Genomic DNA, 12,502 nt, shown 5'->3' on the forward strand with positions numbered 1-12,502 from the left:
CAATCTGTGACTTCAGTCCTAAGACATGAGTGCACACAGGACTTCCATTTTTATGTTTTATTGTGAGTAGGGATTGAGTGATCTTGAACTTTTCAAGTCTTTTAGCTTGTGGGATACGGAGAATAATTGAAGGAGGTGGAGGAAGAGAAGTATGATTTCCATGAGACAAACTTGGGAAATCAACTTCATTAGAAAGCTTGATTTGGGAAGATCATTGTTGTCTGAACTAGACATCTCAATGGGAGAAATTCAAGTAAGTTGATTTAAGTCCTTAATGTAACACCCAATATGAAATATTAAGGCTAGGACCCAACACAATATTTTATAACTTGGAAGAGGGATGTCGTAATCCAAGCTATAAAATATTTGAAGGTAGGTGGATGGCGATTCACCAATTTCCACCAAGATAAACGAAATATTTAATTAGGTTTTAATTGGTTTTAAAACTCCTAGATCTTTTGAGATTCATTGAACTTTTCAATGGCATGTTTCAATCTCGAGTGTGCCCTTCAGGTTTTGTGACTGGGATGTCGAGGATCACAAAACAAGGTGTGAAGTAACCATGCAAATATACTTGGTACCCTTAATATTTACCCCTCAATCGATGTACTGGTTAACCACACACACTCCAATGATACTATGATAAATATTAAGTTACCATTTGCCTACCTTGTTAAGTCCATGTTAGTGTGCCGGTTAACCACACATGCTCCACTAACGGCTTAAACAAAGTGCAAAGTGTAATTTCATGGATTAGCACCTTATTCACATTTTCCTAAGTAACTAAGATTGGGAATTTATAAGTGTTTAGTTACTTAGTATTTATCATTAATACTTTTAATGAAGGGAGAATTATAGTTCTTGTCCTACCTTTTTCGGCAAACGACCCTCCACCGATCAAGGAAGCGTTGCGTGAGAGTAGACGCCCATTAAGTTGCCATTTTATAGGCAACAACCTTATACCCCTTTATAGACCGGCTTCGTGAATGAGGCTTACTAATGGTAAGACGACTTGCTCCTATACATACATACATACATATATATATATATATATATATATATATATATATATATATATATATATATATATTATTAACTTATAATATTATAATAGTATAAGGGTTGAATTTTAATTCTTTAAAATTCTAAGGGCTTAATTTGGAATTAAAGTATTCATAAAAGAAAACTTTTCAAATTCCAAAACTTGAGGGCAAGTTTTGTAACTTTCAAAACTTTTCAATTCCATAACTTATGTGTTTAAAGTAGTTTTAATTAAAAAAACTCTTCAAATTCCATAACTTGAGGACAAGTTATGGAAGACTTTAAACTAATTTAGAAAGTGACTCTTCATAATTCATAACTTATGGAAGTTTTTTTCTTCTCATAACTTATGATTTAATGGCTTATTAAAATGAGTGACTTTTCATTTTATGTAACCATTGTGTTCTTTTAATGGATTTAATAACTTGTGACTTTTGGTTATCCATAACTTGAGGACAAGTTATGGACTCCATTAAAACACATAATGATCAAGAATTAAACTACCAAGAAGGTTACAAATAATTCCTATGATCATCAAAACACATAAGTTCAAGAACATGCATATCAACAATTTCAAGAATCATAAAATTAACCATATAAAACTTGAAATTTCGATAACAACTCTGAAATTTGTTTACCATAATCATTATCACATAAAAAAATAGTTTTTATAAGTCCAAAACAGTTTAAGATAATGATTCTAGACCAATTCCAGCACCAAAACTCGAAGACAAGCTGTCAGGGGGTCCAACTCGTCGAGTACATGAACCAACTCGCCGAGTTGGATGAGCTTTGCCTTGGACTTGTTGAGTCGATGAGGGAACTCGGCAAGTCCACTGCCCAGACAGCACAAAAACTTTGATTTTTTTCAGTAATTGCATCAAGTATACAGGAAAACAAGCCTAGTCTCTGATACCACTGTTGGGTTTTGAGCATTCTAACACTCTTATGGTGTACATGCAACCCTAAATACCTTGGATCTATGTTTTCTCTAATATACATGCAAATACTAATATTCCAAGGTATTACCCTATCTAGCATACAATCATAGATACTTGGGTAATAATATAGATAGAATACATACCTCTTGTAGTGTAGCTTGACTCCATGGGGCTTGAGTGCCTAGTGCCTCAAATATGACACCATAAATGGCTCACACAACATCAAATGCTCTTGGAATAACTTAGCGAGAAATCCACACTTCATGAAATCGGATATCCCTTCTTTTACACACACTAGTGGCCGATTATGGTGAATAATATGATGCTTATATAGTGTGTTACAATTAGGGTTACACCTTGTAAACCCTAATTGTCATGACCTTTCATTTCCATGACCCATGGGTTATGTAATCTCCATGGAGCATCCTATGGGTTTAACCAAACTTGATTATCCATGGAGCTTTGGCCCACTATATAAGTTATTGATGATTTACACAATCAACTCATATATTTAATTAGTCTTCTTTTGATCACATAATTAATTCTAAACTAATTCTTGATCAATACTAATTAAATATTATTATTCTTTTTATTGATATATTAGAACTTATAATATATTAATAACCATAAGTGTCTTATTTCTCTCATTTAGTCTATCCAAGTGCATGATGCCATGCAACCCAAATGGACCATGTCGGGTCAGGTCAAGTACATACCAAATATAGTTATGGACTTAGACATTAATCCAACAATTTGTAGTTTATTGTTTTATTTCACAGTTGGGGAAAGGTGTATTATGCTTGTATATATTATTTTCATTTTAAATTTTAATTTTTTCATGTTAACAAGTCAGTTAGTATAAATACTAGTGTTGCAGAAATCGGCATGGGCGGCCGATTAATCAGCGATTAATCGTTTGGCGGCCTTAAACCGATTACGATTAGGGTGCTTGGCGGAAATCAGTCAAAATCGGCCTGGGAGGCCCTTGGCGGTCTCGGCGGTCATAGGCGGGAATTTTTTAAAAATTCGAAAAAAATTAATTTTCAAATATTACACCAAAATTTTAAATTTTCAAATTTTTAAGCTTTCAAATTTTAAAATATTGAAGAAAAATTTTCAAAATTTTAAAATTTTAAAATTTTAAATTTTCAAATACTTAGTTTTTTAGGGAATATTAATTTTTTAAATAATTTTATTAATAATTAAGGGTCCCCGATTAATCCCCGCCTAATCCGACTAATCGCTTATCGCCAGTCCACCGCTTAGCTACAGCCGAGTGATTTTTATAACCTTGATAAATACTATTGAAAGTACTATATGTAACATCCCAAAATTCAGGTACAGCTATTTAACCCTTCTCTTTTGTCAAGTTGTCAAAATTAACCCTTGAGTGGAAAATGTTGGAAATGAGTACGCTAGGCGTACTGGAGAGTACGTTGCGCATACTCATGCGCTTAAGTTGGATACGGACTCGCCTAGGTACGCTGGGCGTACCCAGGGTTACGTTGGGCATAGCAGGCCCAGATGCAAACCCTAAATTGTGGCTTGTGCTCTATAAAAGGAATGCTAAGGTCTTATCCTCAGCCACCATATCAGAGAGTGAAACCCTAAGAGAGCATTTCCTTCGTCCTAAAGCTTGTGTGTGAGTGTTTTGAGCTAAAATTGCCTTTGTGTGTTAGTGAAGAAGAAGGGGAGGTGCTCGTGGAGGCTAGAGTTTGAAGTTCAAGCTTGGATCTGAGTTCTTCAAAGAGAGGAGCTTCACTTAGAGGTAAAAAGCTCAGAACTTTCCTCTTTATTTTGGTTTGGTGTTGCATGGTCCATTTTTAGGGTTAAAGTCCCAAAGGTGGAGACTTTATCAGCATAAGGGACTCCATGGACCTAGATCTGTCCCATTCAGTGATATATGTGTTGTAGATCCATAAAATCCCAACTTGGTCGTTATTATGGAGTCATGCTTGAGTTATGGGCTTTTAAGTGTTGGAAATGGAATGATATGGGTGTTGGTGACTTTTATAGCCATGCAAAGGCTTAAAGTCACTGACTATATGGATTAAGAGGCTTAGGGATAGTCAGACCTGAAAGTTGGACGTGTGTCTTAACCGTTTAAGACCCAAAAACAAAAGGAGTATCAAACTGGGAGTTACGTGGGGTGTAATCCCAATACGCTCAGCGTAAGGGGTCGCGTTCCCCGATTCTGTGAAGTCGTCGGGTACGCCCAACGTCCAGATCTGGTACGCGCAGCATAAGTCGGAGGGTTGACTTTCGTTGACTTTTAGGGTTTTGGTCAACATTTGGACTTTTGGGTAAGGGAGGGGTAAAAAGGTCTTTTACCCTTCTGTAAGATTGTAGGAATGGATTTAATCTAGCCTTTGAGAGCCATTATTTATTAGTATTGTTTATGTGTTTAGGCAGGGGCTAGATCAGTGTTCTCATGTGAGAGATTATCCGAGATACCCGAGGTGAATCTTCTCACTATATTGTACCTGGAAGGGTACCTATGTGTGACCATAAGGTCTTATATGCTATGAGATGTATGTGCTATATGCTAATATGTGATATGTATGTGTTATGTATGCTATGTGTGATATGGACCGGAAGTTCAAGAGGACATGGACCGGAAGGTCAGGAGGTTACGAACCGTAAGGTCGATACGGGTAGGACCGGAAGGTCTACCGGGATTCGGGACGGAAGTCCCCTGATACACTTGGACCGGAAGGTCCCACAGAGTTATGGCCTGCAAAGGCGTATGTGCTGTATGTAGTGTTTTAGGGAACTCACTAAGCATTTATGCTTCCAGTAGTTGTATGTGTTGGGTTTTGAGCATTCTAACACTCCTAAGTGTACATGCAACCCTAAATACCTTGGATCTATGTTTTCTCTATTATACATGCAAATAAGAACTTCCAAGGTATTATCCTAATCTAGCATACAAAACAATAACTATAGCAAGATAGAATACATACCTCTTTGGTGTAGAAAAGTCTTCATGAAGCTTGAGTGCCTAGTGCCCCAAGTGTGACACCTCAAATGGTTCACACAACACCAAATACACATGGAATGACTTGAGAGAAAACCCACACTTCATGAAATCGGCTAGCCCTTCTAGTACACCCACTAGTGCCGATTTTGGTGAATAATATGATGCTTATATAGTATGTTACAATTAGAGTTACACCATGTAAACCCTAATTGTCATGACCTTTCATTTCCATGACCCATGGGTTATGTAACCTCCATGGAGCATCCATGGACCATCCTATGGGTTTAACCCAACTTGATTATCCATGGAGCTTTGGCCCACTATATAAGTTATGGATGATTTGCACAATCAACCCATATATTTAATTAGTCTTCTTTTGATCACTTAATTAATCCTAGATTAATTCTTGATCAATACTAATTAAATACTATTATTCTTATTATTAATATACTAGAACTTATAATATATTAATAACCATAAGTGTCTTATTTCTCTCATTTAGTCTATCCAAGTGCATGATGCCATGCAACCCAAATGGACCATGCCGGGTCGGGTCAAGTCTTACCAATTATAGTTATGGACTTAGACATTAATCCAACAGTCTCCCACTTGGATAAGTCTAAAACTATTATTGCGTATGACTTCAGGAACCAACTGGCAATCGTAGCTCTCAAAAGCTTCCGTCGAACTCTGACCTTGTAGATAAACTCTGACCTTTGTCAATGACTTGTCCATTAGATAAGGGATCATATATTCCTCCATTCTAGACATCATATGGACTGAGACATGGATTATAATCATTCTCTCTGTCCATTTGTTGTTTCCCGATTTCCGATTTATGACGACTGACTAATTGAACAAATCAAATCAGTCCTGGCCCGGCCGAGCACTTCCATTTGTCATCATCAAATCATCGAGGGGCCCACAGATATCGCTTTTATCCCGAAGGTAAAAGGAATGGATAAACTTCGACTCATATGGCTTGTTCTACTACTTGTTGAATCATACACAAAAGCACGTTTTATAGCACCGAGTTACCGTATGCATTTTCGTGCAATCAATGTACTACCAACTCATAGTAACAACTCATATCTCTAGGTTTGAAGAATATAAGATATTATCGTCTCATGATCACTCGTGATAAAATCCATGAAGTGATTCCAATGAGCGCGGGTTGAATCCAATACTCAGAACTTATGAGCACTCATGAGTGTTGTAGCCCTTTGTCCAACACCTTAGACCTCTACAAGCCAACCCATGACAGTCTTAATTCATATCTACTTCCAACATATGACCGACTGTGGATGGTTTGAATAACTTAGTCATTCCGGAAGAATAACCTAGTTTATTCGGGAAGTCAAAACATGCAAAATGAAACACAATAATAATCGAATCCAATATGGTCTCAGAACTTATGAATATAAATAAAACACCTTTTTATTTATCACCATATGATTACACAGTATTCATTGTATACTGTTTCAGCTAGCAACTTTATTCTTGAATTTAAAACAATAGTTGCCCCATGCTCCAAGCATGTACACTATGTTTTCTAAACACTAGTCATGCAATACACCAAGTATGCATACTATGTTTGTTTATGACCTTTACTTTGTGAACTAGATCAATTGAACATAACTTCAATGATTCTCTTTTCACACTCCCAAATCCTTACTGCAAATGCAAGAATTCCAAATTCATGCCATTTACTGAAATCTGTTAGATTCTAAACTTATATGCATTGATCCTCTTGTAACGATTATGCACAAACTCACAAAGACTTGGCAACAATCATTACAGAGTATTCCAAAAGAGATCAACTCCTTGGAAATATCCTTCTTGCATTAAGTTTCCTTAATCTTATACAGATTGAAATCTCTAACTTTGAAACATTTCCAGATTCCATTTTGACTATCACTTCTGAACAAGAGTTGCCTCCTTACAGACTATGTCAATATGGTCCTTCCAGAATTATCACTATACTTCCAACTGTCCTTGAGCAACCAATCTTTGGTAAACCTTAGATTGTCCTCGACAATTGTTTAATCCTTTTAGTCATATCTAGTTCTAAACCTTTTTCCCTTCTTAATGCCCTAGGCATTCGGAAAATTTTAGAAAGGATGATTATAGCACATGTAATCGATCCTATATCCGAAGCATATGGGACACGATTCATGATGTCTCACATAAAGACTAAACCAGTCTTTTGCTATAAGATGTCCATTTCAATTTGCCAAGTTCTCATAATTCAGATTATGAAAAGGGATGCCGTAATCATAATCGAATTTAAGAACGCAAATAATGGACCCATATACAAAATTTACTTATGTTAGCCATTCCAACATGAAATTCATATATATATCCTTGACTAAATGATTAAAACCTCACGATCTAAGCTTATAGATTTGAGATGAAGTATAATTTCCTCTCCCTTAATTATAGCAAAACAACTTTTCCCAATTGAAACCTTTTGTTTTCTATAATTAACATTGCTAACTTGCAATACTTATCATAATTATCATGCTCCCACTATCATGATGATTATTAGCATAACACTTATGCTCCCACTAGCTTTGACATGTACTCAGAAATCAGCTGACTTTCTTACCAAAGTTCAAATTTCTGATACTAGATTGTTTTTGATAAGACTTTATCAAAATCATACACCTTCCCTTAGATAGCACACTTGTGTATCTAAACAATTATGAAGAGGGATACCGTAATCATAATGTTTAGACCTTTTTGCCACTTCTCACAAGTCCATGTTAGTGTGCCGGTTAACCACACGCGCTCCACTAACGACTTTGAGAATGCAAATATAACAATTGCTATCTAGCTAAAATCTACTTAGTGAAAGTGTTTCCTCACCATCATTTTCATGAATCGGAGAGAAACCTTATGACACTTAGATTTTTAATGGTGTATGTGTTCTTATCCATGTGAATTGTCAAAACCTTAGTCACAAGACAAGGGTAATGACAAATCCAAACTCATATGGATTGAACTCAATCTTAATTTCTTGCCACCTGGCAGTGCAAGGGCCTGCCATTGCTTCCAAGTTGTTGTGCAACCAATTGAGAACTCTAAGAACTCATATGCAAAGCCAACTTTAACTGGAATGGGCACAGAATATGTCAACACGATAGGTTGTAAACCTCAAGTCGTGTGCTAGTGAAGAACTTCAGGTTTTATTCTTGATTAGTTCTTGAGACCTTCAAGACCTTTAAGACTCCCACTGTCCTCTTGACATATAAGACTCCCTTGTCAAACATCCAAGAGATAGTGCGGATTCTAATCAAGAAAAACACTTCACAACATTGGCCTTAGTTGGTCTTTGTTTTATCCAAAACATCACAACTTACCAATTTCAAATGTACAAGAGTAGAAAACTTTTACTCTTACATTTGACAAGTGTTTTAAACCTTCTTTTGAGACATGTCACTCAAGTTACAATCTTGGAGTATGACTCTAAGACTTGTATTGGAACGAAGTATGACTCATCTTCTTGATTTAACCATTTCAACAATTCAAGATCCCTCTTCTTAGTCATAAGAATGCACTAAGATTTCCTTAGAGAAATAATTGTGATATGGTTTCTTAATCATTAAGATGACCACAAAACTGATACTAAAGTACTCTCCCATCTTTTCAGATTTGAGAAACTTTTATCCTTCTGCCTAATTTGATTCTTCTTATTCGCTCTGCCTTACATTGGAACCTTTTCCAATGTCTCAGAGTTACACTTAAGCTTGTAAGTATAATCATATTTACTGAGCTTTAGTAAACTATGACGAATAGTCTTATCAATCTTTTGTGGTGGACTTAATCAGTGCACAAGAATGTGTACTCGATCCCTTAGTCCTTCACTTGACTCACACATCCATGTGAACGAGTAATTAGTCTTAATTTTCCAATACTTGAAAGTTCTCATTCATCATGCTATATAACTTGCACGATTCCAAGTTTCGGTCCAATTGAAACTTGGGTGATGAGAATCTTTCCTTATTTGGTAAATTTTGACATTACCACAAATGAAAGAATCAATTTCATATTTCCACTCTTGCTCTTAATGGAATCATATAAGCAACAATTTTTCCTCAAATGCCATTGCAAGGATATTTCAAAATAAATAAAATCAAAAATTTTCTTTTATTTTAAAAACTTTGCGGAAAAACTTATCCTTACAATCCATATGAAAACTTGTTGTTATCTATTCCTAGGCAATATCTCATAACTCCTAAGAAGTAGCTCAGGAATCCGATCTTCAAACTACACGATAGAAATCCATCTACGCGATCAGATTCAGCATATTCTTTCTTTAAGTTCCTTTACTTTTCTTTGATTCTTAAACATCACCATGTGACCCAGTCACATCATGTATCAAGAATCTCAGAATAGAAACTTAACAGAGTTAGATAGTGGACTTTACCTGAAGTAGAGTCAAACTTATTGACTTTAACATCCTTAGGTAAATTTGGCAGCTTCGCAACCAATGCCCCTTCCTTTGGCAATATAAACATATGGACCCTTTGATAATGGTACACGAGACTATCATAGACTTAGCTTTTCTCTTTACCATTTGGTCAACCGAGTTGACTATGGCCGATCCCTTTCCACTGGGAAGAGAGAGCTTTACTAGATATCCAATGTCATCATTGTCAATGTCCATAAAGATTTAGGAAGTTGATCTTAGCAAACAGATAAGATCATTAAGGGTCTTGTCATAGTCTGCTTCATAGGTGTTCCAAAAGAACCCACTATGTGACTTACAAAGTAGTTGAACCACCAACTTTCTCAAGACTTTGACACCCAACTCTCCCGGCTTGTCAATATGTGAGTACATCTCCAAGATGTGTCCACACCTAGACCTTGCCTTGCCAATAGGGCTTGAGTGACCTTAAACTTTTCAAGAACTTGTGGGTTAGGGAGAATGACTGGAGGAGGAGAAAGAAGTATGATATCCATGGGACATCATCCTCATTAGGAAACCTTGTTTCAAGAGATTTGGGAAGATCATAGGTGTCTAAACCAGACATCTTTTGGGAGATATTCAAGATAGTTGATTTAAAGTCCTTAATATGACACCCAATATGAAATATTAAGGCTAGGACCCAACAAACTATTTTATAACTTAGAAGAGGTATGCCGTAATCCAAGCTATAAAATATTTGAAGGTAGGTGAATGACGATTCACCAATTTCCACCAAGATAAACGAAATGTATTATTAGGTTTTAATTGGTTTTGAAACTCCTAGATCTTTGAGATTCATTGAACTGTTCAAAGGCATGTTTCAATCTCGAGTGTGCCCTTCAGGTTTTGTGACTGGGATGCCGAGGATCACAAAACAAGGTGTGAAGTAACCATGCAAATTACTTGGTACCCTTAATAAATTACCCCTCAATCGATGTGCCGGTTAACCACACACGCTCCATCGATACTATGATAAATATTAAGTCACCCTTTACCTACCTTGTTAAGTCCAAGTTAGTGTGCCGGTTAACCACACACGCTCCACTAACGACTTTGACAAAGTGTAAAGTGTAATTTCATGGATTAGCACCTTATTCACATTTTCCTAAGTAACTAAGATTGGGTATTATTAAGAGTTTAGTTACTTAGTATTTATCATTAATACTTTTAATGAAGGGAGAATTATAGCCCTGTCAGACCCGTTCGGCTAACGACCCTCCACCAGTCAAGCAAGCGGTGGGTGAGAGTGGACACCCATTAAGTTGCCATTTTATAGGCAACAACCTTATACCCACCTTATAGACCGGCTTCGTGAATGAGGCGTACTAGCGGTAAGACTGACTTTACTCTTATACATATATATATTATTAACTTATAATATTATAAAGTATAAGGGTTGAATTTTAACTTTTAAAATTCTAAGGGCTAACTTGGAATTAAAGTATTCATAAGGAAAACTTTTCAAATTCCAAAACTTGAGGGCAAGTTTTTGAAACTATTCAAAACTAATTAATTCCATAACTTATGTGTTAAAAGTAGTTTTAATCCAAAAACTCTTCAAGTTCCATAACTTGAGGACAAGTTATGGAAGACTTTAAACTAATAAAAGAAGTAACTTTTTCTTTATTTTATAACTTATGGATTTAATTATGGTTACATATTTTTCTTTAATGAAGTGACTCTTGAACATCCATAACTTGAGGACAAGTTTGGAGTCATAAAAAATTATTCAATGACACAAGACTCTTCATTTTGTAACCATTGCCAACTTTTATGAGTTTTATGAGTCTTAAATGTGACTTTTCATGTAACTTGAGGACAAGTTACACAAACACATTTTATATTCAACTCTTAGATTAAGATGGATTGAAAACAACTATTTCACTCAACATTTCTATTAATCTAAGCAACTCATAAGAACAAGATAATTCAAATCAAACTTTTTCATGTAATTAGTCTAAACCTTAAACTAATACAAAACATGAATCTATTGACAATTATCTTTGAAAATGGATTAGCATGAACATTACCACATCAAAAACAAGTTTATAAGTTCAAAAACAACTTAGGGTAATGTTCCTAGTCCATTTCTAGCCAAAAAAGACGAATTTATGCTGTCTGGGGTCCTACTCGGCGAGTGGCATCAACCAACTCGGCGAGTTGGATGCATTTTGCCTTGGACTCGGCGAGTCCATTCATGGACTCGGCGAGTCTGCTGGGCAGACAGCAACAAAACTCGATTTTTTAGCTTCTATTGCAGGTATAACAAGAAAACAAGCCTAGGCTCTGATACCACTGTTGGGTTTTCAGCATTCTAACACTCCTAAGTGTACATGCAACCCTAAATACCTTGGATCTATGTTTTCTCTATTATACATGCAAATAAGAACTTCCAAGGTATTATCCTAATCTAGCATACAAAACAATAACTATAGCAAGATAGAATACATACCTCTTTGGTGTAGAAAAGTCTTCATGAAGCTTGAGTGCCTAGTGCCCCAAGTGTGACACCTCAAATGGTTCACACAACACCAAATACACATGGAATGACTTGAGAGAAAACCCACACTTCATGAAATCGGCTAGCCCTTCTAGTACATCCACTAGTGCCGATTTTGGTGAATAATATGATGCTTATATAGTATGTTACAATTAGAGTTACACCATGTAAACCCTAATTGTCATGACCTTTCATTTCCATGACCCATGGGTTATGTAACCTCCATGGAGCATCCATGGACCATCCTATGGGTTTAACCCAACTTGATTATCCATGGAGCTTTTGCCCACTATATAAGTTATGGATGATTTGCACAATCAACCCATATATTTAATTAGTCTTCTTTTGATCACTTAATTAATCCTAGATTAATTCTTGATCAATACTAATTAAATACTATTATTCTTATTATTAATATACTAGAACTTATAATATATTAATAACCATAAGTGTCTTATTTCTCTCATTTAGTCTATCCAAGTGCATGATGCCATGCAACCCAAATGGACCATGCCGGGTCGGGTCAAGTCTTACCAATTATAGTTATGGACTTAGACATTAATCCAACA

The sequence above is a fragment of the Lactuca serriola genome, chromosome 7 (assembly GCF_051521515.1).
Source record: "Lactuca serriola cultivar US96UC23 chromosome 7, Lser_US96UC23_V15, whole genome shotgun sequence".
In the NCBI taxonomy this organism is placed as follows: Eukaryota; Viridiplantae; Streptophyta; class Magnoliopsida; order Asterales; family Asteraceae; genus Lactuca; species Lactuca serriola.